A 23,818-nucleotide genomic window follows, 5' to 3' on the forward strand; every position below is an offset into this window, starting at 1 on the left:
CTAGATTCTTCTTTATTGTGCTTGTTGAACATTTATGAGAGGAGAGAATGGCACTAACTCACTGGCACCTTCAGAGAACCTCAGAGTACTATCACAAAGGGATATGACATCATTGCCCAAGGTGGGTGACATGGTTTAAATTAAACCTCAGCATGCAGGAATGAAACCAAAACTTGAAATTTCCAAATGACAACTTAGATACACTGGGCCAAATACTTCTTGCTTTTGTACTATGCCTAGCAAAGCCAAAAAAAACTGAGGCACAACAAAGGCACTTTTCATGCTATCTTTAGCAACTTTGTATAAGCAAGATTCAGGATAAGAGACATTCAGAAATGCTATAGGCAGCATGTTAAAAGTGTGCAGTAAATGAAATGGAAATGAAAATAGCCTATTATTACATTCACACATGAGGTGACCCATTTCTTATCTAAATGCTTATCTGTGCTTTTTAAATGTTTTTATAGGCTGGGTTAATTCGTTAAATTTATTAGGTTCATAAAATTCAAAGCAAGTTTATGTTGAAGTATAAGGCATAGATTTAAAACATCTGAAATATATTGAAAAGTATAGTACAAGGCCAGATATGACAGCTGTGATGGATCACTGGTGATTACCTCTGCAGTGGGAACTGGTATAGACCAACTAATTGAGAAGTACTTCAATATGGTTTTGCACAAGAAAACAAACAAATAACAACAACAACAACAAAACTTTCAATACTCAGATGTCAGATGGTCTCAAAGATTTAGCAGGGAGGAAGAAGGATGTAGAAACTGTAACAAACTATAATGTTCCAGACACTGTTTCAACATTATCATCTACCCAAATTAATAGCATTCCAGATGAAAAAGAATTCTTTGTTCAAATACAACAGCATGTGGCTTCCTAATAGCTGTTTGTGGTTTGTCTTTAACCAACTGCTGATTCCTCCTCACCCCGTTCTTTCGTTTGGTATTCCTTCTGCAGGCATTATGGTGAGCTGCTGTGTTCTCTGATTTAGGTTTGTTGGAAAAGTAGCAATATGTTTTTGCCCTTTAAATTTTTAAATATTCACACTGACTTCAAGATATATTTCAAGTATTCTCAATTGTTGCAATACATACATATTTTTAAAAAATGAACGTGTTGTCCTTTATGTGGTATAATTTCAATCTTTTGGTAATAAAGAATAAATCATTTTCATAACAGATCATTTAAGTGTGCAGCCAGTATTTAAATCAAAAATGACTGTTACTCCTAATTTATATAGATGTATTTACTTAAGATGAAAATTCAGCATGAAATATGAATGTGATATTCTTGCATAAACAGGGGGAAAAAGAAAATAAATAGAAAAAAGAAAAAATAAAATAAAGAAAAAAGAAAATAAATAGAAAAATAAAAATAAAATAAAGGTCTTTTACCTTTCAAAAGGTAGCACAAACAATCATTTATGTTACAATGTAAAACTACATTTCAGAATGCTTTTTATCTAAACTTCACTTTTTATATATGCAAATTATATGTCTCCTTACAAATGTTATAACTCTAATTGTAGATATATTTTTTACTTGCAGCTTTGCTACTGAATTTAACTAGCCAGTATTATCAATTGAATGCTATCAATTTCATTACCTATAAAATAATATGACATGACTTCAGAATAATAGAATTAATTGATGTAACATGAATATATTTGTATATAAAGTTCAAAAGGTAAACCTAATAAACCATCAGCTGACTTTCCCCTGCTAACTAGCTCTTTCTCCTGCACCACAAGGTTTCTTAACAAATGGAATTATTTTCCTTATGAAAAATAGTACCTCTGAAAAATAACTTATACCTGAAGAGAGAATTCATTTACTTTCTAGGTAGATCACACCTAAGTACAAACAAAAAACAATTTAAGCACAATTTTTATAAAAGCTAATGATACGAAGTAAATTGAATATACTGAAGATTTAATCAATCTACTTGGTGACATTTTCTAGATTATTCTGTTTTATACCATGACATTTCCTTTTGTTGTTGTTGTTGTTGTCTTTTGTTTTGTTTTGTTCTGTTTTGAGGGGGGGGTTCAATTTTTAGACAGGTAAAAGGCATTATTATTGATTGCAGTTTCTCTCCAGCTGGAGAAATACTCTCCTTTTCAAAGTATATATACATATTTTTAATCTAGACAATATATGTTTCAATTGACATCAGGGTATCAATGGTACAAATGACTCTCTAAATAGTTGTCTTTAGAAAGTTTCATAATAAAGGAGGGTTTTTTTTTATTATAATGAATGGAGGAAAACTGCAGTTAATGAGAAAAATTCTAAGGTCTGGTAAATCAACAATTCTGTTGGAAAGAATGGAACCATGACAACTTATATTAACTATATATCTGGTGCACTGTAGTTAGAAATAATGGTGAAATTCATATTTTACATACACTCAAACTTTTGGTAATTCAGTTTAAATTGATTTACTGATAATAAGAGTTACAGTGTCATCTTTTAGAGTAACACTCCTTACATGTAAGCTTTCTTATCCTTTGCCTCCACTACTAATGGCACATCATTTAATAAATCAATGTCTTTTTGAACCTTGTTAATGCATGTGAATAATTATTTATTTCTGTGGGGCTGTGCTCCAAGGCTAACTTATTCTTGAACACTTTCTCTGTTGTTGCAAATATTAGAGAAAGATTTTTGAGCAATTGTTTTGTAGCCAGCAAATTATTTTTTTCTTTCCAGAAACTGAATTAACAATTTTGATAAGACATTAAATATATTTCAAAGTAAGCATTTGTTTCACTCTTAGTTACATAATATAAGAAATATTCTACTTGAGAATGAAAATACTGATGATGCTTCTGTCTGACAGTTCACATTTCTTCAATATTCGTTTATGAGTCATGAGTCTATTACTTGAAGTCTTAACAGATTTAAATTCAGGTGGCTATGTGGTCTAATAAAAACACAAAAACTTGAGGCATGACTGGCATGACTTTTGGTCACTCATTTTTGAACTTTGGTTGAAGAAGATCAGGACTGAGAAACAGGACACAGATCACATTAATGAGAAAGAGGTCAAAGACACACTGACATAAAAAATAAATACTGGAAAATGCTGATATTAAAACAAGCAAAAACAACAACAAAAGTGACAATAAAAACAAACAAACAAACAAAAAACAACAACACCAAAAAAAAAAAAAAGGAAAGAAACCAACAAAATAGCTATATTTAGTGAGCAGCTAAATAAGACAAGCAAAATAAGGAACAGTATTTAAACCAATTAACATTTTTTTTTCCCTTTTCCTATGTCTGATTAGAATAGGACATGGTTACCTGAAAGATGCTAAAACACAAATGACTGTAGTTTTTCTCCATGTAGAAAATTTATGGAGACCATGAAGTCTCCATAAATTGTAGACCTCACTATGTCATCATACAGCACAAGCTTCAAACTTGGAAAGATGTAAAGGGTTGTTCATTTTATACATAAAATTTTCACCTGAATTATCATTCTTAGAGCAAAAAGATGAAAATTTTAATGTGTGTGTGTAGGGGGGGGGGTGGGGAGGGAGGGGGAAGGCATAAAAAAGTGAGAGGAGTTTTTCATAAGCCTTACTCCAGTTAACAAATTTCTTTCAGGATGACTCAGATTCTATATCTGGGCTGCTTCTCCAACCATCATGAGATATTACTGAAGTTCAACTCAGGACTTTTACTCAACATTGTCTTGGTGACAGTGTAAAATGAACAAACAAACAGTTCTTATTCGAATATCCTTTAAATTAAAGGAGAAAGCACAATCCTGGAAAATTAAAAAGCAAGACATTTAAAATGTGTTTTTTGTATCTAAATCTCCAAAGGAACTCAATACTGTAGTACTCAGTGATGGCAACATTAACTTAGAGAGATGTAGAAGAAACATGCAAAGGAATTGTGAGATAAATCTTCCTGAATGTTAGGTGATGTGTGTTAAGTAACATCTTTTTTGTTATTGTTGTTTTATTGAGAACACGTGTCTGTCATTTAAATCCCGAGCTTCTAATTTTTGTTTGCACATTACTTTTCACCAGGACCCTTGTTTCTTAATCCAACTCAAATACTGAGACAGTCTATCAGTTTCTGCCAGGTAAGATCCACTTTCAGGGAAAGGTGAGTAAAATGCTGTGCATTTAAAAAATACCACCCTTATACCCTAGTATGCAAAGTAATCAGCAACAGACAACTTCAGGGAGGACCTTCTAATAGTTAAATTAATATCTTTACCTAGAAAAGTAATTCCCAGACTGTCAGGTACTGCTGGCACCGCACAGGCCTACCCAAAAGTTTAGACCATGTGACTAAGTGCACAGTCCAATCGCTTTTTAAATTCAGACAGGCTTTTTGCAGTGACTATGCCCCTGGGGAGCCTGTTCCAGTGTGCAACCACCCTCTCGGTGAAGAACCTCTTCCTGATGTCAAGCCTAAACTTCCCCTGCCTCAGCTTAACACCATTCCCGTGGGTCCTCTCACTGGTGTTTACAGAGAATAGGCCACCTGCCTCTCCACTCCCCCTCGTGAGGAAGTTGTAGACCGCAATGAGGTCCCCCCTCAGCCTCCTCTTCTCCAGGCTGAATAGGCACAATGCCTTCAGCCGCTCCTCATATGTCTTCCCCTCTAGGCCCTTCACCATCTTCGTCACCCTCCTCTGGACACTCTCCAACAGTTTAATGTCCTTTTTGTACTGTGGTGCCCAGAACTGCAAACAGTACTCAAGGTGAGGCCGCACCAGCGCAGAGTAGAGTGGGACAGTCACCTCCCTTGACCTCCTAGCAATGCCATGCTTGATGCACCCCAGGATACAGTTGGCCTTTCTGGCTGCCAGGGCACACTGCTGGCTCATATTCAGCTTGCTGTCAACCACAACCCCCAGATCCCTCTCTGCGGGGCTGCTCTCCAGCATCTCATTGCCCAATCTGTATGTAAAGCCAGGGTTGCCCCATCCCAGGTGCAGGATCCGACACTTGCTTTTGTTAAACTTCATGCAGTTAGTGATTGCCCAGCTCTCCAATCTGTCCAGATCTCTCTGCAAGGCCTTTCCACCCTCATCCGAGTACACAACTCCAAGTTTGGTGTCATCAGCAAATTTGCTCAAAACATCTTCTAGTCCTACATCCAAATCATTTATAAAAACATTGAAGAGGACTGGCCCTAAAATGGAGCCTTGAGGGACCCCACTAGTGACCATCTGCCAGCCAGATGTGGCCCCATTTACCAATTGCCCACATTAAATTGAAATTGAGACAATAGAATGAACATTTCTGCAAAATAAACATAATCTCTTCTCTATTCCAAACCAACTAATGCTATTGGCCTGACCATCTTCATCTGATGTCCCCATTCACTCAGAAGTATTTTCACTGGCTGCTGTGTTCCATATTCCACAGTGAGCAAGATGTGCCTACAGTAGCACAACTTAAATGAAAGACGCGTCTAACATGAAAGGGCTGCTAAGGGCATAAGACCTGATTCCACACAAAGCTTGTATTATTCCTACAACTCATGTATGCATTTGTCTATCAATCTCGATTACCTGTAAAGGGCAAAATTCAGATAAATTTAGCAGACCAGCCTAAGACTTTCTCTATCTGGAATTTCATTTTTGGAGATAAGGCTGACTTCTTCCAGGACTGCAAGCAAACACAAACACTTGATTTTATTTTTTGGCTGTTATCTCAGAAATAAATTCTTGTGAGCCACCTGAAATTTGATACTTGTCACTTTCATTCCAAGCCATACCTAATTCTCACTTGAAGATTATTTTCAGGAGTAAGAAACATACTCGTGCAGAGCTGACCTTCAGTGAAATAATAATTATCATTTCTCCTTACTCTATGGCTCCAAATAACTTTTCTTTAGTTAAAAACTTTATAAATCAAGTTGAAAATTTGGATGTAATCCCAAATGCCACCTTTTAGAAATTTCTAAAAAGCTTCCAGTATTACAGCTTGGAGCAAATATTGTCCCAGTTTTCAAGAAGACAAAGAGGAACCTGGTAATTAGATGACCGTCAGTCTCACTTCAGTGTCTGATAAAATTATGGAGAAAATTATTTTGTGACTTAATGAAAAAATGCTTGAAAGAGCTTGCAGTCATTGGTCATATCCAACACAGGTTCATGAGGGTAAGGTTTAATTAGATTAATTTTCTTTTATGACAATTACCCACCTAGTAGCCCAACAGAAGCCAGTAGATGTAATCTTTTTGGATTTCAGCAAAGATTTCAATACTGTTTCCGACTTTATCCTTCAGAACAAAATTCCAGCATACAATGAGACAAATACATAATACATTCACTGATGGGTTGGGCTCAAAGGTTTAAAATAAATGGGGTTATGCCAGGCTGGCAACCAGTCACTAGATGGTTTCCCCAGGGCTCCACTCTAGGACCAGATCTCTCTAATTTTTTTATAAATGATCTGAATACAGGACTTAAATGCATACTAAGAAAGTTTTCCAATTATACTAAATTGGTAGGAGCTGATGACTCCCTTGAACGTAGAGAGGCCTTGCAGGGTGTTCTTGACAAATTAGAGGGCTGGGCAAAAGCCGATTTTATGAAAGAGCAAGTGTTGGATTCTGCACTTCGGACAGAGCAGCCCTGACTAGGGCATGACAGGCTGCAGAGCTGCTCATCGGAAAGGGATCTGGGGGTTTTGGCTGATAGTTGAATATGAGTCAGCAGTGTGCCCTGGCAGCCCAAAGCGCCAACTGGGGTGCATCAAGCACAGCATTGCCAGCTGGTTGAGGGAAAGGATTGTCCCACTCAGCTCTGAAGTGGTGTGGCCTCACCTTGAGTACTGCGTGTAGTTGTGTGTGCTACAATATAAGAAGGATATAAAACTATTAGAGAGTGCCCAGAAGAGGGTTTCAAAGATGGTGAATGGTCTAGAGAGCAAGACATAGGAGGAAGGCTGAGGACACTTGCTTTGTTCAGAGGCACTGAACAGAGACACTTGCTAGAGAAGAGGAGACCGAGGGGAGACCTCATGGTGGCCTACAGCTTCCTCACGATGGGGAGCAGAGGGGCAAGCACTGATCTTTTCTCTCTGGTTCCCAGCAATAGGACCCAAGGGAATAACATGAAACTGCATCAGGGAAAGTTCAAGTTGGAAATTAGGAAAGAGTTCTTCACAGAGAGGGTGGTTGGAACAGGCTCCCTGGGGAAGTGGTCATGACAACAAGCTTGACAGATCTCAAGAAATGTTTGGACAATGCTTTCAGACATATGGTTTAATTTTTAAGTCGTCCTGTGTGGAGTCAAGAATTGGACTTGATGATCCTATAATCCTTAATGATTCTATGATCCTTGTGGGTCCTTACCAAGTCAGAATATTCTATGATTTTATAATAAAACTCTCAAATTAACTAAGTTTACTCTATTAAATTAATCTACATGTGTTTATACTAACGCCCTAGTCCAATGAAACTCAGAAGAGTTAGTTTTTCAGATCTGTTATTAATCGGTTTTTATTTTGTTGAAAAGTGGTAGGATTTACTTTGGGGACATTATTAACAACTGTACTCAAAGAAAACTAACAATAATTACCCTATTTTATCCTACTACTTACTGGGCAAGCCATCAGTGACGTGGCCACCTTGACATCTGCATGAAACATTTTTATCTTCTGCAGGCCTTTCAGCAACAGATCAAGGACAGTATTTGGTCTATATTAGGCTGCATGATATTAATGACTAAAATAGATTCTTCTATTACACTCAATATAAAGGACATATATGCACTAAATCAGAAAGATAACTTTTTTACACAACTGTGTAATGCATTGGAATCCTCAATGTTGGCAAGAGGTATTTTTGTCTCCTAATTACATATTTGATAGTTTATGGTCTGTTTCTATATACTTTTGTTGGAGTGTATCCTGTATGCTCTGTTCTGTTTAAGCTACCACAAATAGTTAGAAAAATAAATTATTATGGGTATATGATTATCCTGGATAAATAACAATTATGGGTATATGATTAACTTCTGTGAGCATTTGAAGGGAAGCGGCATAAAAGGTGGAGACTTGTTTATCTTGCTAAGAGCAATTGTAATGGAAAATACTCAATTTTATCTGAAAACTTCTCTAAAATTCTCAGAATGTATACTTTAAATATCATAAGGATTTTATTTAACTGAATTTCTATTCTAATTTATAATGACTGAAGATTATGGGTGGACTCTTATAAGACAAGAAATCAACATTTATTCTCATTACACATAGCCTACCATGCTAAATGGCATATGTTTTTTATTGATTTCCTGTCATCTGTAATTCATCTTTATAGAAAGGAAAAGAACATTGCAAAGTTGAAAGGAAAGGAGAGGAGAGGAGAGGAGAGGAGAGGAGAGGAGAGGAGAGGAGAGGAGAGGAGAGGAGAGGAGAGGAGAGGAGAGGAGAGGAGAGGAGAGGAGAGGAGAGGAGAGGAGAGGAGAGGAGAGGAGAGGAGAGGAGAGGAGAGGAGAGGAGAGGAGAGGAGAGGAGAGGAGAGAAAAGAGAAGAGAAGAGAAGAGAAGAGAAGAGAAGAGAAGAGAAGAGAAGAGAAGAGAAGAGAAGAGAAGAGAAGAGAAGAGAAGAGAAGAGAAGAGAAGAGAAGAGAAGAGAAGAGAAGAGAAGAGAAGAGAAGAGAAGAGAAGAGAAGAGAAGAGAAGAGAAGAGAAGAGAAGAGAAGAGAAGAGAAGAGAAGAGAAGAGAAGAGATTGTGCTGTGTGAAACATATTTAGTCCATAAGCTGAAGATCAATTTTGCAGCCACATGGGTAAATAAATTTTATGATTTCAAAGGAAAATACAGATTTTGGAGTGTTATGGTTTTGTGCAGCATGAAGTATAAATATCTATAGTTGATTAACTCACATAAATTCAAGTATCTGATAGAAAAATCTTATTTAACAGTGATGTCATTTAGACTGACAATAGTCATCAATGAAAAGACATTTCCCAAGAACAGACAAAATTATTACATAAAGAGCAACCAGACAAGATTTCACTCCCTTAAGAGAGTGAATTATAAACAACATTCTGCTTCAAATTTATGAAGTCCGCTTAGGTCTGACATGACAGTTTTCCAATCCACACAGATAAATAAGCACCCACAAAAATGAATAGGCAAAAAAGGATTGCCAGTGTTTCTATATATGATTATTATGGGGATCAGCAAGTTAGAAATGCAGATTTTTTAGGTCCAAAGCCACCAAGGTGTATTGATATGTTTGTTATAAATACAAATAATAACCCATTGTACTTGAAGCTGTTTAGAAGAATAATGTCAATGCTACATCAGCTGTGATCAGCTGTGATCAACATCCATTTGTGAAGTTTCTAGTCAGGGAATTCTTACAATTAAGGAGAATTTTCAGTCTGAAATTTACCTTTTCATAGTTTGTCAACTCTCATCAAATGTTATTGGATCCTCACAATTTAAAATGCATTTTCTGTTAAGTCTTCACTTTCTCTTTCTTCCAGAAATACAAAAGAAAAAGCATATACAAATATATCCAGCAAATAAATAAAACTGCAAAACCATTAGATAAATTGTCCTCTGTTTCCAAATCTTGGCCATTTTTTAATATATTCTATTTATGCATTTCTTTGAATTAGATCTTTGGATATGATTTTTGGAGAACAGACTTTTTTTCTTTGCTTGCATTTGTATATCAGTCTTTCCTTTAAAAGATCTGTCCAGATTCAATAAATTATTGAAAACTAGTGGGACAGAAAAAGGCCATGTTGAATTGGGAGTTAAGGATCCATACCACATGGAAGGAACAGAGATACATTTTGATAAGCATGCTAACTTTGATTGCATGCTAACTTTGATTGCAAACTATGCAGTCCTCTGGCTTTGTAGAGATTTTAGAACTGCAACAGATCCTTAGCCCACTTCTCTGCATAGGATGAAGTTCTGAACTGAATTCATATATATATGAATTAAGGTTTGTCCATTTATAGATCTTAACAAAGTGCCCTGGGATTTGAATCAGCATTTCAACCCCATTTCTTATTAATGTAGAGAGACCTGAGAACACAACTACACATGAAAGCCATAAATTTCTACTAGACCTTCTTTGCCATGTAATGCTACAGGATACTAGGAAGAGACAGAAATTTGGCTTGTAGATATATCCAAAATTCAGATTGCTCTGCTATGAATTTCCTTTTTTGATTTTTTAACCTTTGATTACCAATATTTTTCTTCAGCTTATCTTGGTGTTGTTACAACTTCAGTATTGCCTGTTACACAAGCATCTGTCCATGTCTTTGATAAGAAAGAGGGCAACATCTGAATAAATAAATATTGATTGACAAAAATCTCACAAATCACTTGAGAAACAATAATATTATGTTTTATTGTTCAATATACCCCCTCATCAACAGGAAGGCTTCATGTTGGAAAGGGCATAAACAGGGAAGAGGAGGAAGTATAAGGATTAATTTCACTTCTTCAACAAAGAAGAGGTTTCTTTCCTTCCTTCCTTCCTTCCTTCCTTCCTTCCTTCCTTCCTTCCTTCCTTCCTTCCTTCCTTCCTTCCTTCCTTCCTTCCTTCCTTCCTTCCTTCCTTCCTTCCTTCCTTCTTCTTTTTTCTTTCTTCTCTTTCTTCTTTCTTCTTTTCTATCTTTTCTTCTTTTCTTTTAACTTCTTTTCTTTTCTTTTCTTTTCTTTTCTTTTCTTTTCTTTTCTTTTCTTTTCTTTTCTTTTCTTTTCTTTTCTTTTCTTTTCTTTTCTCTTCTCTTCTCTTCTCTTCTCTTCTCTTCTCTTCTCTTCTCTTCTCTTCTCTTCTCTTCTCTTCTCTTCTCTTGTTCTTTTCCTTTTCCTTTTCCTTTTCCTTTTTTCTTTTTCTTTTTCTTTTCTTTTTTCTCTCCTTCCCCTTCCCCTTCCCCTTCCCCTTCCCCTTCCCCTTCCCCTTCCCCTTCCCCTTCCCCTTCCCCTTCCCCTTCCCCTTCCCCTTCCCCTTCCCCTTCCCCTTCCCCTTCCCCTTCCCTTTTTTCTTTTCTTTTGTGCAGCACAAAAACTACAGTCCAGAAACAAGGCAGGCATCCAGGTCAGTATTATAGCCTTCACTGATACTTGGTTGTTCTTCACAGCTTGCATTTAGCTGATACGCCTTATATATGTTACAGCCTGGGCTGTGAGTGATGGGGTACAGCACTATATTAAAGCTCACTATTACCCAGACAATATAGACAGCACCAGAGGAAATATTTTTTGAGTCATTTTCTGTAGATTGCCCATAACCTACCTGAAGTCATCAACTGAACACAAGCACAGTAAGATCGTACAGAGGAGCTGCTGATAAATGAATTATGAAAACAAGGATTATATTCCTCCTGTCTAGACTTTCTTCCATGAAAGCTGTGGAAGAAGACATGACTTTGCTTCATACAGAGTTGGGGCAAAGTGTTTAGGAATGTGCTTTGCAAAGAGCTACAAAATGCCAGATCAAGGAGATCAAGTCATTTGGAATCCTTATGAATAACATGCAGAGATTCAGCAGCTATTATTCCAGTCTATGAGGTTAAATGAAAGCCACAAACCCCTGAAAGTCTGGCCACATCACAACATGGCCCTGTGTTGAGGCTGGATTTCATCTTTCCCAATCCTCTCATAAGTCCAGCTGCACAAAGTGTGAATAAGCAGTCTTTATGTATAGCTCATTAATTTCACCCCCAAGGAACATATTTTATAAAGTTGAACACAGTATCAGAAATGATTACAGTACAAAATTTGCTTTTATTGCCATGCTAGCCAGTTCTAAGAAGTAATTTCAATCAGTAAGAGCCAGGAAATCATGAGCTCATCTCAGCTCTGACAATGACTCTTTGTGTGAGTTCTAGTATGTCATTCAAAAGCAGGTTTTCCAAAGGGGCCTCTTAGTTTAGGCACTTTCCATCTTGGGTACCTACTTTCTGAGATTACGCATGAAATCTTGGTTTCACTGAGGTCCCTTGAAGTTTTATGTTCACAGGGGTCAAAATTTCACCCCCATGATTTCTGTTTGAGCATGCTGAATTGCTAGTCCCTATTGACTTCATGTGGTCAGCAGTTCAACATTTCTGCAACCATGCCCTTCCTCCAGGTCAGCACTTTATTGACATTTCCACTATGGGACAGGGAGTCAATAATAAAACAACTTTTGTGTTCATTTACAATGCTGGAGACTAACATTAAACCCATTAGCTGGAAAACACCACAAAGTTGTGAACCAAAATAATGCTCAAGACAAGTTTTTACTCTCTCCTCATGAAAATTCCATCCATTTCTAAGCAAATGTTGTGCATGCTTAATAGACAATTTCTTGCAATTGTGAACAAAGCTGAGCTACCATCATGGGCCACAACAGAACTACAGATTATTCTGTGTAGTTTATAACCTATAGTTACAAACTATAGGTTATATAAACTAAGTTTATAAGGCCCAAGTAAACAAATACAGGTATTATTATTATTATTATTACCATCATTATAATCATTATTACTATTACTATTATTATTTTAATAATAATGATATTATTATTAATATCATTATACATTAATAATAATAATAATAATAATAATAATAATAATTTATTGATTGATTGATGCGCCCACCTCGGTGTTTAACTTTCATGCTCTAACTATGATTATATCACAGACTCACAGAATGGTTGAGGTTGGAAGAGACCTCTGAAGAACATCTAGTCCAACCCCCTACCAAACAGGATCACATAGAACCTAGAGCACAACAGAATCACAGAATATCATGCCAGGACAAGTTGTAATACAATGACACTGGAGGAAAAAAAAAAAAATGTGCAATATGGTCTCTTTTTCTTAAATTTCTATTCAGAGCTGCAGCTTCATATGTCTGTATTTCTGATGTCTGAGGCCATTCGGAAAATCCATGGACACCCCACTGGAAATGACCATGCAAACTGTTTGTCCCACGTGATTTGCTAAATTGTTATGGCCTCTCTATGGCCACTCAGTTCAACATTCTGGCCCATCTTTTTTCAAGCCAAATGTCGAATGTTAAATTTTGAACCTGAATTGTATTTGTTCTGCTAATATGCTAGTCAACTTTTCAACTGTTATAGATCAAGAAAGGTCCTTAATTGTGCAGTGATTTAATGTATTGACTTTTCATCTTTCAGCATGGTATATGGGAGACGGGTGCAAATTCATTTGGTGCTTCCAGCCAGTAATGACCGTGCCTCTTTACCAGCTTTCCATTATTCTGACATAATTCAATTTTTGTTTAGTGGGCTGAACACTAAAAGGTGGTTAAAGAACTGGAATAGGTACAAATTGGATTGAGAGGTACTGATGGTGCTGTGTGGTCTTACACAACACTTTCTTGCAGTATGTCTGGTTTCATTGCTGGCACCAAACCTTTATTAGGCAAGGAAATGTTAGATTCTAAAAAGGACTTAAATTCTGTAGGTGAGGTTCTGGGACCCTCTGCTCTAAGCACCATAAATGGAAATAAATATTCATTTACCCAATAAAGTTCTCAGCCTGTCTATCAATAGATGTATTTCTGCACATTCTCAAAAGTGTTCATGGAACTGAACATTTAGCTCATATTTATGACTGTTCAAAATCAAAATACATAGAGAAGTGCCACAGTTAACACCCATACCATGAACTGCACCAATCATGGGACAGAAGTTGGGACATGAGCCGTCAATCCAAAATGCATGGAATGGTAGTATGTAATTGTCTAGACCTTAAAGATTAGCAAAATCAACAGCTATATTTCTAGAATAGGTTGGGTGGATTACTTTTTATTGTAACACTGCACAAATCTCTGAAAAGCTCATCAAACAGCAGAGAAAATGTAATAGTGGGTTAGAACTAATGTGGCATTTTACACAATGAAACAGACAAGCCCATTTAGGCCCTGATGTATTCATACATCACATTCAATACATAGGCCCTGATGTATTCCACTAAGAAAAGAGATCAATTGAATTTATAATAGCATAAGTAGATCTCCAGAACAGTGCTAAGCATAAAACAAAGTAGCAATGAAATCTGCAGCTTTAAGAGGTATGGATAACTCTACACAGCATCAAAGAAAGATCACAATGTTTTAAGCAGGTTGGATAAACACTTATGAATCTCAATTTATCTTGTAGATAACGGATGCAGAATGAAGGACCATTAATAGTCAGAAATTCCTGAGAAGATGGTTTAAAAGCACCCCATTACACTTAAGTGTGATACACCCTGTTCATAGGAATAGGCTTTAAAAAGAAACAACAACAATCTCCAAAAATTACAATTGATGTCTCTACCTAACTAATTCTCTTCATAGTCCCACATTGTTGTCAACATCATTTTGCAGGTAGATGATCAATGAAATTAGAACTTACCTGTCCTGTATAAGATTACATAATAAATCAAAGCTGAAATAGTATAGTAAGCAGCATGGAATTATATACATATTACTACATTATTAATTATATCCATTATATATTAAGTCCCCCTCCTTGACTCCCTTCATGCTCTGTAGGTCTGAATGCAACAGACGATTCATTAGAGAGGAGAGAAAACAAAGGACACAAAAAGCTCCAGAGTTGCTTGATAAATGCATGTGTATGATTAGGTAATAAACTGTTGAGTTACAGAAAGTTAGTAGTTATACCAGTAGTATGCAAAGAACCACAGTTATATCTTTCCTAACTGAACTCTTAGGCCATATAGTTTGATTGAAAGACTGGACAAATAAAATAAAATAAACAACAAATACATCTACCTTGCATAATTCATGCACATCATACAGAGGAAACTAATTTCCCATGGTTGCAGGCCACTTCAATGTTACTATCAATGAATAAGTGTTGACAGGCTGTGCTTTCATATAAATAATATGAGACACAAGATTAACTTGTAGGATAAATTCATGAGTGTTGATAGAAGGACAGATCCACATGAAGCCAAAATGTTCTATCAGCTTCCAGAAAACTGAACAAATAAGCAAGTTTCTTATTCCAAATTAACTTGCATTTGGCATTCTTTAAAGAAGACAGAATGATAAACGATGTTCATAAGGAAAAGGTTTTGGAAGTCCTGCACCAGACAAAAGAAGGACAATGCCACATTTGAATCACTGCCTATTTAAAGACAGATAAGTGACATGTATGATAGGTAGAAGATTGCTTTCTATAGTGAATCGACAATTGATTCATCCAGATTTATTTCAGTTTCTAGGGTAAGGGGATTTTCCTTTGTAATCAATATGAATGTATGGCAACAATTTTCAAAAGTAGTCACTGTAAAACTCTGTAAGAAAGAGAAATCAGGGTTAGGTTTAAAACTAAAGACATGCTTTCTATGCTTCTATTTTCTGTTCAAGCTGATGACAACCCATGAATTCCTGGAATATTTTGAATAGTCTCTGGCTAGTCCTTTATCCTAAATTATTAAATTCAAATAACTCACATATTATTATTAAATAATTATTAAGTTACTAAAACACAAAGAGCTGTACTCCATGTCAGTATTTTTGTAGACCAGCTTTCCCACTAGAAATGCATTCCTGGCAGAAACTTCATCCTGTTATATACTGTTTAAGAATAGATCACAGAATCATACAATCATTAAGGTTGGAAAAGAACTTCAAGACCATCTGGTCTAATCATCACACTACTACTACTGTCACCCACTAAACCATGTCCCTAAGCACCAGGTCCCTAAACACCTTTCCTTAAACATCTCCAGGGATGGTGACTCCACTACCTACCTGGGCAACCTGTTCCAATGCCTGATTACTCTTTCTGAGAAGCAAGGGTCCCTGAACTAACTTCCTATTCTGTTTTTGACCCATAATCTTCCTTTTTATAAAAATACCCATCACTCCATGGCGTCACCATCTTTCCATTGCTCAGTCAATGAAACAAAACTCTATTTCATAAGTTCACAAGTTCAAACTTCAGTTTATGGAAAGATCTCCCAATCATTTCTGTGCTTCTGGGTGTCCTTGGACATGCTTGTATGATCAAGATGCTAGTATGTATTGCTGGAAAGTGTTCTTGAATGAGAATTATTCAAGATAAATATAAGATTTGGGGTATTTCATTCAATAAAATTGTCATTATTGCCTCAAGATTCCACTCATAAAGATAACTATGGCAGTGCAACTACGTTACTTTTACATTGTCTTTGCATTGGACATATATATCATGAAAATCTACTGAATGTTCTTCAGAAGTCCTGATACAGTAATTAGAATATGCTACCAATCTTTAAGTTTTGAAATGGCTTTATTCAAATTACACTGTCTTTATTCTTATCTACTCTGTTTATGCATTGTGCATTTTCTTCAAATTTCAATATATACATGTAATGTTAACTTTGGATCTCTTACCTCTCCTTTAGCAAATTGCTTTGGATTCAAATTAAGCAATCAAGCAAAGAAAACAAGTCAGCTTCACATAATATTGGTTTCATTTATGTTGGTCATAAAAAATCAATCATAATTTTAAAGCAGTTTCCTAAAAATACCATTATAATCACCTTTTAGGAAAGTTCACTCCAGAATGATAGAATAATGCATGAAAATAAAATAAAATTGTTTTCTATTTGCTTGAAAAATAACAGAAAACTGTGGGGTTCCCTCTATAACTCTTATGATTATTTTATTTCCTATAATATAAGGAACAGCAGATAAACAAACTAACAAACAAAAAAATAGAAAGATGATAATGGGAACTTAACAAAAAATGAGAAAATGAAGTACTAATAGGACAAGATAATTCCCTCCACTCCCAACACTACTTTCCACACAATTGAAACATCCTGGTAGACCTATTTGATTATAATAGCTGTTCAGCAAAAATAGATTTGTTTCCCAAAATTCGCAAACTGCTTCAGCTTGGTCCCAGTGAAATGTATAGTAAATCCTCTTCCTGAATGCTTTTTGCCAGGTTTTGAAAAGTCAGTTAACAGGCAAGAACTTTGCTTATTTCACTCTATAGTTAAGATAAACAAACTCATTGAAAAAGATTTACGTTGAGCCCCCCTTGCATCATCTTACCCAAAATGAGGTTTAAATTGAATCTTTTAGAACCTGCCCTACAGCTGCATTTCTTACTAATTGTACTGATACAGTTTTAAGGAAAAAGATTCAGAGACGATCTCACTCTTGAACTATACTCCAGAGTTAAGGGATAAAGATTTAAACATTTGCCCTCTTTACCTCTTTCCATATCCTTTATGTTATGTCTTTATGTTCTTTTAACTACTTTGTGATATTTGTTAGAATAACAATATCATTATTTATAGCAAGAAAAGGAGATCAGGAAGAAAAGAAATAAAACATCTCTGAAATCTCTAAGGCATTGTATTTTTTCACTAGGTAGCATAGTCTCCTATGTAGCAATAATTATGTTCTTAAAAGCAAACAGATTAGTACTGAGATGTTTTTTTTTTTTTTTTTTAATATCATTTAACAACTAACTAGGTATTAGATCCATAAATTAAGTAATTCTCAATAGGTTTCAGAACCCAATACGTTTTGACATTTCTTTTTTTTTTTTTCTTTCTTTCTTTCTTTCTTTCTTTCTTTCTTTCTTTCTTTCTTTCTTTCTTTCTTTCTTTCTTTCTTTCTTTCTTTCTTTCTTTCTTTCTTTCTTTCTTTCTTCTCTCGATTCTTTCTCATTTGATTCATAATAATTCTGTTCTACTTATCTGCAGTCCCAGATTCAAATTTGGTAAAAGATTCATCCAGGACAGATTCAAAATTCAGAGGAAATAAATGATCCCCTAATGATAAGTTGACTGCACAAGGAAATCTGCCAAAATGTGTATGCTTAGCAGACTTTTTATAAGTGCAATAACTAATGTATGAATATCTATTGCCATTGGCACTGGTGGAAGTAACGATAATAAGTGTAGTGTAGAAGAAAAATAAGAAAAAAGGCTGTAGCAGAATAAAGAAAAGTTATAACAAAAATGTAAGACTCACAGCATATTTATTTATCCTACATGTTCACAAAGTGAAACAGTAAATGCGTTTCAAGCTGTATTTTCTGAATAAGCTATTTTTATCAGAAAAAAGACAAATAGCTCACTGCGAGTTTCTGTATTTATTCTCTTTCCTGGCAGAATCCCATTTTCAGTTCAATTAAGCTAACCTGTTGAACACACTATGAACACACAAATGTATGAGGGTTACAAAAACATGATGCTAACATTTCAGTTGGAACAATCATGAACATGTAATGCTAGAACACACATTGGCATAAGGAAGAAAATACAATACTGTTTTTGTGGCTGTTGACTTTAGACACCAATGAAATACTGACTTTGCATTCATGGCAGTGTTCACATTAATGCAATTATTCTGTGAATGGACTGCCTTCCACAGATGTCTTAGGAGGAAAATGAAATGATGGAAGCAAGTTGAGGCTTTCTAGTTTTGCTAGCAACATTATGAATTAAAATAGGTTTGCTCATGAAAAATATTCAGAATGAGTCAAAGGAATAAAGCTTCTTTTTTTTCTATACCTTCTTTTGAATGGGTAAGAAGTACTCTTTAGCTTTCAGGATAATAAGAAATAAGTAGGCTGCATCTCCCTTCTGACATAATGGATGAGTTAAGTTTCATCCACTTCCACGTATGCCTCTATAGACTAGAATTATAACTCTAAAAAAGATGAAGATTCAGTCCTCTAACTGGGTCCTCTAACTGGCAGTTGCATGGGCAAGAAGAAGACAGTGTGGGTTTAAATTCTGTCTCTTCATTTACCGGCATTGACAGCTGACAATATTGGTGGCAATAATCAGTCCCAGTCCTAGTTTATCAAATAACTCAGCTCTTCAGTGGAAGAGGCAATTGCTGTACATTCTCCTTTCTCTTCTATTTGGGTTTTGCTGCCTTATGGTTTTATACTAGGATACAAGGTAATGACACCACCAACCTCCCTTTTTCCTAAAAATCAGGCATCCAATCTGTCTGCAGTTTTACTGAATCCCCTACAGCTAGCTGGTACAAACCATTTGTGAAGTTGCTTACTTGTGGAATAAGTGCCTCCACAAAGGCAAGCAGGAACTCATAGCAGGCTCCAAGACAGAAACTGTGTATATACTAACAACAGTTTTTGTCCTAGTTCTTGTGCATGGAAGAATTGAAGGAATTGCAGGCATTTTTCAGTGCAAGTTCACAATGGCTTGTACTCAAGGCTGTATGTCTAACATTCTGAACATTCTTTGTCATTACAGGTTTGAATGTCACCCAAAGAAAATTAAGAATCTTCTATTCCCTCACTGCTGTTTAGCAATATTTGTTTTCAAATCTGTGTTTAGCAGGCTTGTAAGTAAGGGTTAGATATTGCATTCAAGCAAAATTATCATCTGGTACTAAAACCAGGATGTTGCACTTCCTCAGCTTTTATACTATCTATAGGAATACAAATATTTTTAACAGGATTCATAGACATAGACATAAAGAACCAACTTTTCAGAATAAGCAAGATCTGTAGAACATCTGTCCTGTATGTAGTGATGATTAATATTCCTAAAACAGATTGGATAATTTTCTAAATATATACTGAGGGACTTTTTTTTTTTTTTTTTTTTTTTTTTTTTTTTTTTTTTAGATTTCATTGAATAAGAGCATTAGAGCATAGCTGAGCTGCAAGGGAGCTCTGGAAATAGTTTTGTCCACCACCACTCCTGCTCTAAGTACAGCCAGCTTCACCAGCTTTCTCAAAACCACATCCAGACGAGTTTTGCATATCTCTGAGGATGGAGACCTCATAACCTCTCCAAACAATCTGATCTAGGGTTCAATTGCCCTTGAAATGATTTATTTTAATATGCTTAAATGGAATTTCTATATTTCAGCTTGTGACCCTTGCCTCTTGTCCTGTCACTGAACAACACTGAAAAGAGCCGGCATTGTCTTATCTCCCCCCCTCTCCCCAGATATTTATTCACATTCATAAGATCCTCATGAAGGCTTTCTTGTCCAAGCAGAAAAACAAACAATAACAACTACAAACAACCTCTCTCAGCCTGTCCTAATATGAAAAATAATCCTTGTAGTCCTTTAATGGGTCTGCTCCAGTACATCTATGTTCCTCCTGTACTGGGGAACAGCAGTCCAGGTGGAGTATCACCAGTGCTGAGCGGAGATGAAAGATCACCTCTCACAGCCTCTGACAATGTTCTGAACAAAGCTCAGGATAATGTTGGCCTCCTTTGTTGGTCACAAGGGTACGTACCTGGCTCATAATCACCTTATTATCTGCTAGAATCACTGAATCCCTCTCTGTCAAGCTGCTTTCCATCCATCTGGCCCCAATCTACATTGGCACATGGGCTTATTCCTCCAGAAGTAGGCCTTTGCATTTTCTTCTGCTGATTCCTATGACGTTCAGTTCCAGACAACTTTTGAGTTTCCTGATCCCATACCTGCACACTAAATCCTTTCTGGGCCATGCTCCCCTACTTCCACCTCTTGTACCTCTTCCTTTTTATGTGTGAGTTTAGTCATGAGATCCTTGCTTATCAGTGCATCCTGAGACTTTTGCTTGACTTGCTGCATGTTTGAAAGGCCTGTTCTTGAGCTTGGAGGTGGTAAACCTTGAAAGTCAACTGAGATTTACGATTTTCTTTCAGGCTCAACTTGAGCTAGCAGTGTGCCCTGGTAGTGAAGAGGGCAAAATGCATTTTGGGGTTCGTTAAACACAGTATAGCCCACCAGTCAGAAGAGGTAATTTTTCAGCTATATTTAGTGTTGGTGCAGCCTCACCTTGAATGTGATGTGTAGTTCTGGGCCCTACAATTTAAAAAGATACTTGAGATACTTGGATGCATCCAGAAGAGGGCAACAAAGCTGGTAAAAGAGCTGGAAGGCATGTTCTATGGAGGAGAAGCTGAGGACACTTGATCTTTACAACTTCCTGAGGAGGGTATATGGAGAGGGAGGTGTCAGTCTCTTCTCCCAGGTAACTGATTATAGTACACACAGAGCACCACAAACTTTCTCCAGGGGAGGTTCAGACCAGACATAAGGAAAAATTTCTTTTCCTAGAGAGGTGGTTGATTCTCCATGCCTGTCAGTGTTCAAGGAATACTTGCATAATGCCCTTAATAATATGCTTTAAATTTTGGTTAGCCCTGGTAGTCAGGCAGTTAGATTTGAAGATCTTTGTAAGTTCCTTCCAACTGAATTACTCTATTCCATTCTGTTCCGTTCCATTCCATTCCATTCTTGTATTCCGTTAAACATTAATATACAAGAGAGAGGAAGAAATATTGCACAGTTCATGACATCTTGTAAGACGGTACATAAGATACATATTCTGTCCTTCCCATCTGTTAATAGAATAGCAACAGACCTTGCCACTGTCATAGCTGCAAAATAGTTCAGTATCTATATTTTAGAAGCCAAAACCATAGAAAATTACCAATTAGAAATTACCGACTAGACTTCCAGTGTGATAGACTAGATGTATTCCTATAGTTTATAAATTAGATTTTCTTTCTGTAGCTGCTTCAGTTGAAAAATAAACCTGACTGAAATGAAAAAAAAAAAAAAAAAAAAAAAGGCACTGGTTATGAGGTAGAAAAGGGGTGCATTAGGGGTGCAACTGGTGGTTTGACAAAGTTTTGAATGTGAGCTTATGTGTTTAATCATATTGTGCTTATGTGTTTAATCAAATTAGCTTCCTAACCTGGTACGCCCCTCTGACTATTACCCCCTTTTGATAGTCCAGGCGGGCAGTGATAACATCGAAGAGAGAAGCCTCAAGGCTATCAAAAGGGACTTTAGGGGACTGGGTCGGTTAGTGGATGGAGCGGGAGTGCAGGTGGTGTTTTCGTCCATCCCTACGGTGGCAGGGAGGGGTTCAGAGAGGACACGGAAAGCCTACCTGTTAAACACGTGGCTCCGGGACTGGTGCCAACGCAGAAATTTTGGGTTTTTTGATCATGGGGCACTTTACTCAGCACCTGGCCTGATGGCCGCAGACGGGTCCCTATCTTTTAGGGGAAAAAGGATCCTGGGCCAGGAGCTGGCAGGGCTCATTGAGAGGGCTTTAAACTAGGTAGGAAGGGGGATGGGGCTGAGGCTAGGATTGTTGGGGCTGTGCTAGGGGGAACAATGGCAAGGCCGGAGGATAAGGCAATGGCCCAGCTGAAGTGCATCTACACCAATGCACGCAGCATGGGTAACAAACAGGAGGAGCTGGAAGCCATCGTGCGGCAGGCAGGCTACGACTTGGTTGCCATCACGGAGACGTGGTGGGACCAGTCTCATGACTGGAGTGCTGCAATGCCTGGCTATAAGCTCTATAGAAGGGACAGGCAGCATAGAAGGGGTGGTGGTGTGGCTCTCTATATTAGAGAGTCTTTCGAGGTTGTAGAACTCGAGGTTGGGAATGACAAGGTCAAGTCCCTTTGGGTTAGGATCGGCAGGGACAACAAGGCTAGTGTCCTGGTCGGGGTCTGCTATAGACCGCCGAACCAGGATGAGGAGACGGATGAGGAATTCTACAGGCAGCTGACAGAGGTTGCAAAATCGTCAGCTCTTGTACTCGTGGGGGACTTCAACTTCCCTGACATATCCAGGAAGCACAACACAGCCCTGAGAAAGCAGTCTAGGAGGTTTCTGGAGAGCGTGGAAGATAGCTTCCTGACGCAGCTGGTTAGTGAACCTACCAGGGGTGGTGCCCCGCTAGACCTTCTCTTCACAAACAGAGAAGGACTGGTGGAGGATGTGATTGTCGGGAGCTGTCTTGGGCAGAGTGACCACGCAATGGTGGAGTTCACTATTCTTGGCGAGGCCAGGAAGGGGACCAGTAAAACCGCTGTATTGGACTTTCGGAGGGCTGACTTTGAGCTGCTCAGGACACTGGTTGGTGGAGTCCCTTGGGAGGCGGTTCTGAAGGGCAGAGGAGTCCAGGAAGGCTGGGCGCTCTTCAAGAGGGAAGTCTTAATGGCGCAGGAACGGTCTGTCCCCACGTGCCCAAAGACGAGCTGGCGGGGAAGAAGACCGGCCTGGCTCAACAGAGAATTGTGGCTTGATCTTAGGAGGAAAAAGAGGGTTTATAAGCTTTGGAAAAGTGGGCAGGCCACTAAGGAGGACTTTAAAGAAGTAGCGAGGCTGTGCAGGGACAAAATTAGGAAGGCCAAAGCTCATCTGGAGCTCAATCTGGCTACTGCCGTTAAAGATAACAAAAAACGTTTCTATAAATACATCAACACAAAAAGGAGGACTAAGGAGAATCTCCATCCTTTACTGGATGCAGGGGGAAACTTAGTTACAAGAGATGAGGAAAAGGCGGAGGTGCTCAATGCCTTCTTTGCCTCAGTCTTTAGCGGCAATACCAGATGTTCTCTGGATACTCAGTACCCTGAGCTGGTGGAAGGGGATGGGGAGCAGGATGTGGCCCTCATTATCCATGAAGAACTGGTTGGTGACCTGCTACGGCACTTAGATGTGCACAAGTCGATGGGGCCAGATGGGATCCACCCAAGGGTACTGAGGGAACTGGCAGAGGAGCTGGCCAAGCCACTATCCATCATTTATCAGCAGTCCTGGCTATCAGGGGAGGTCCCAGTTGACTGGCGGCTAGCAAATGTGACGCCCATCTACAAGAAGGGCCGGAGGGCAGACCCAGGAAACTATAGGCCTGTCAGTTTGACCTCAGTACCAGGGAAGCTCATGGAGCAGATCCTCCTGAGAGTCATCATGCAGCACTTGCAGGGCCAGCAGGCGATCAGGCCCAGTCAGCATGGCTTTATGAAAGGCAGGTCATGCTTGACAAACCTGATCTCCTTCTATGACAAAGTGACGCGCTGGGTG

Source organism: Aythya marila, assembly GCF_965140915.1.
Source record: "Aythya marila genome assembly, chromosome: 5".
Taxonomy (NCBI): Eukaryota; Metazoa; Chordata; class Aves; order Anseriformes; family Anatidae; genus Aythya; species Aythya marila.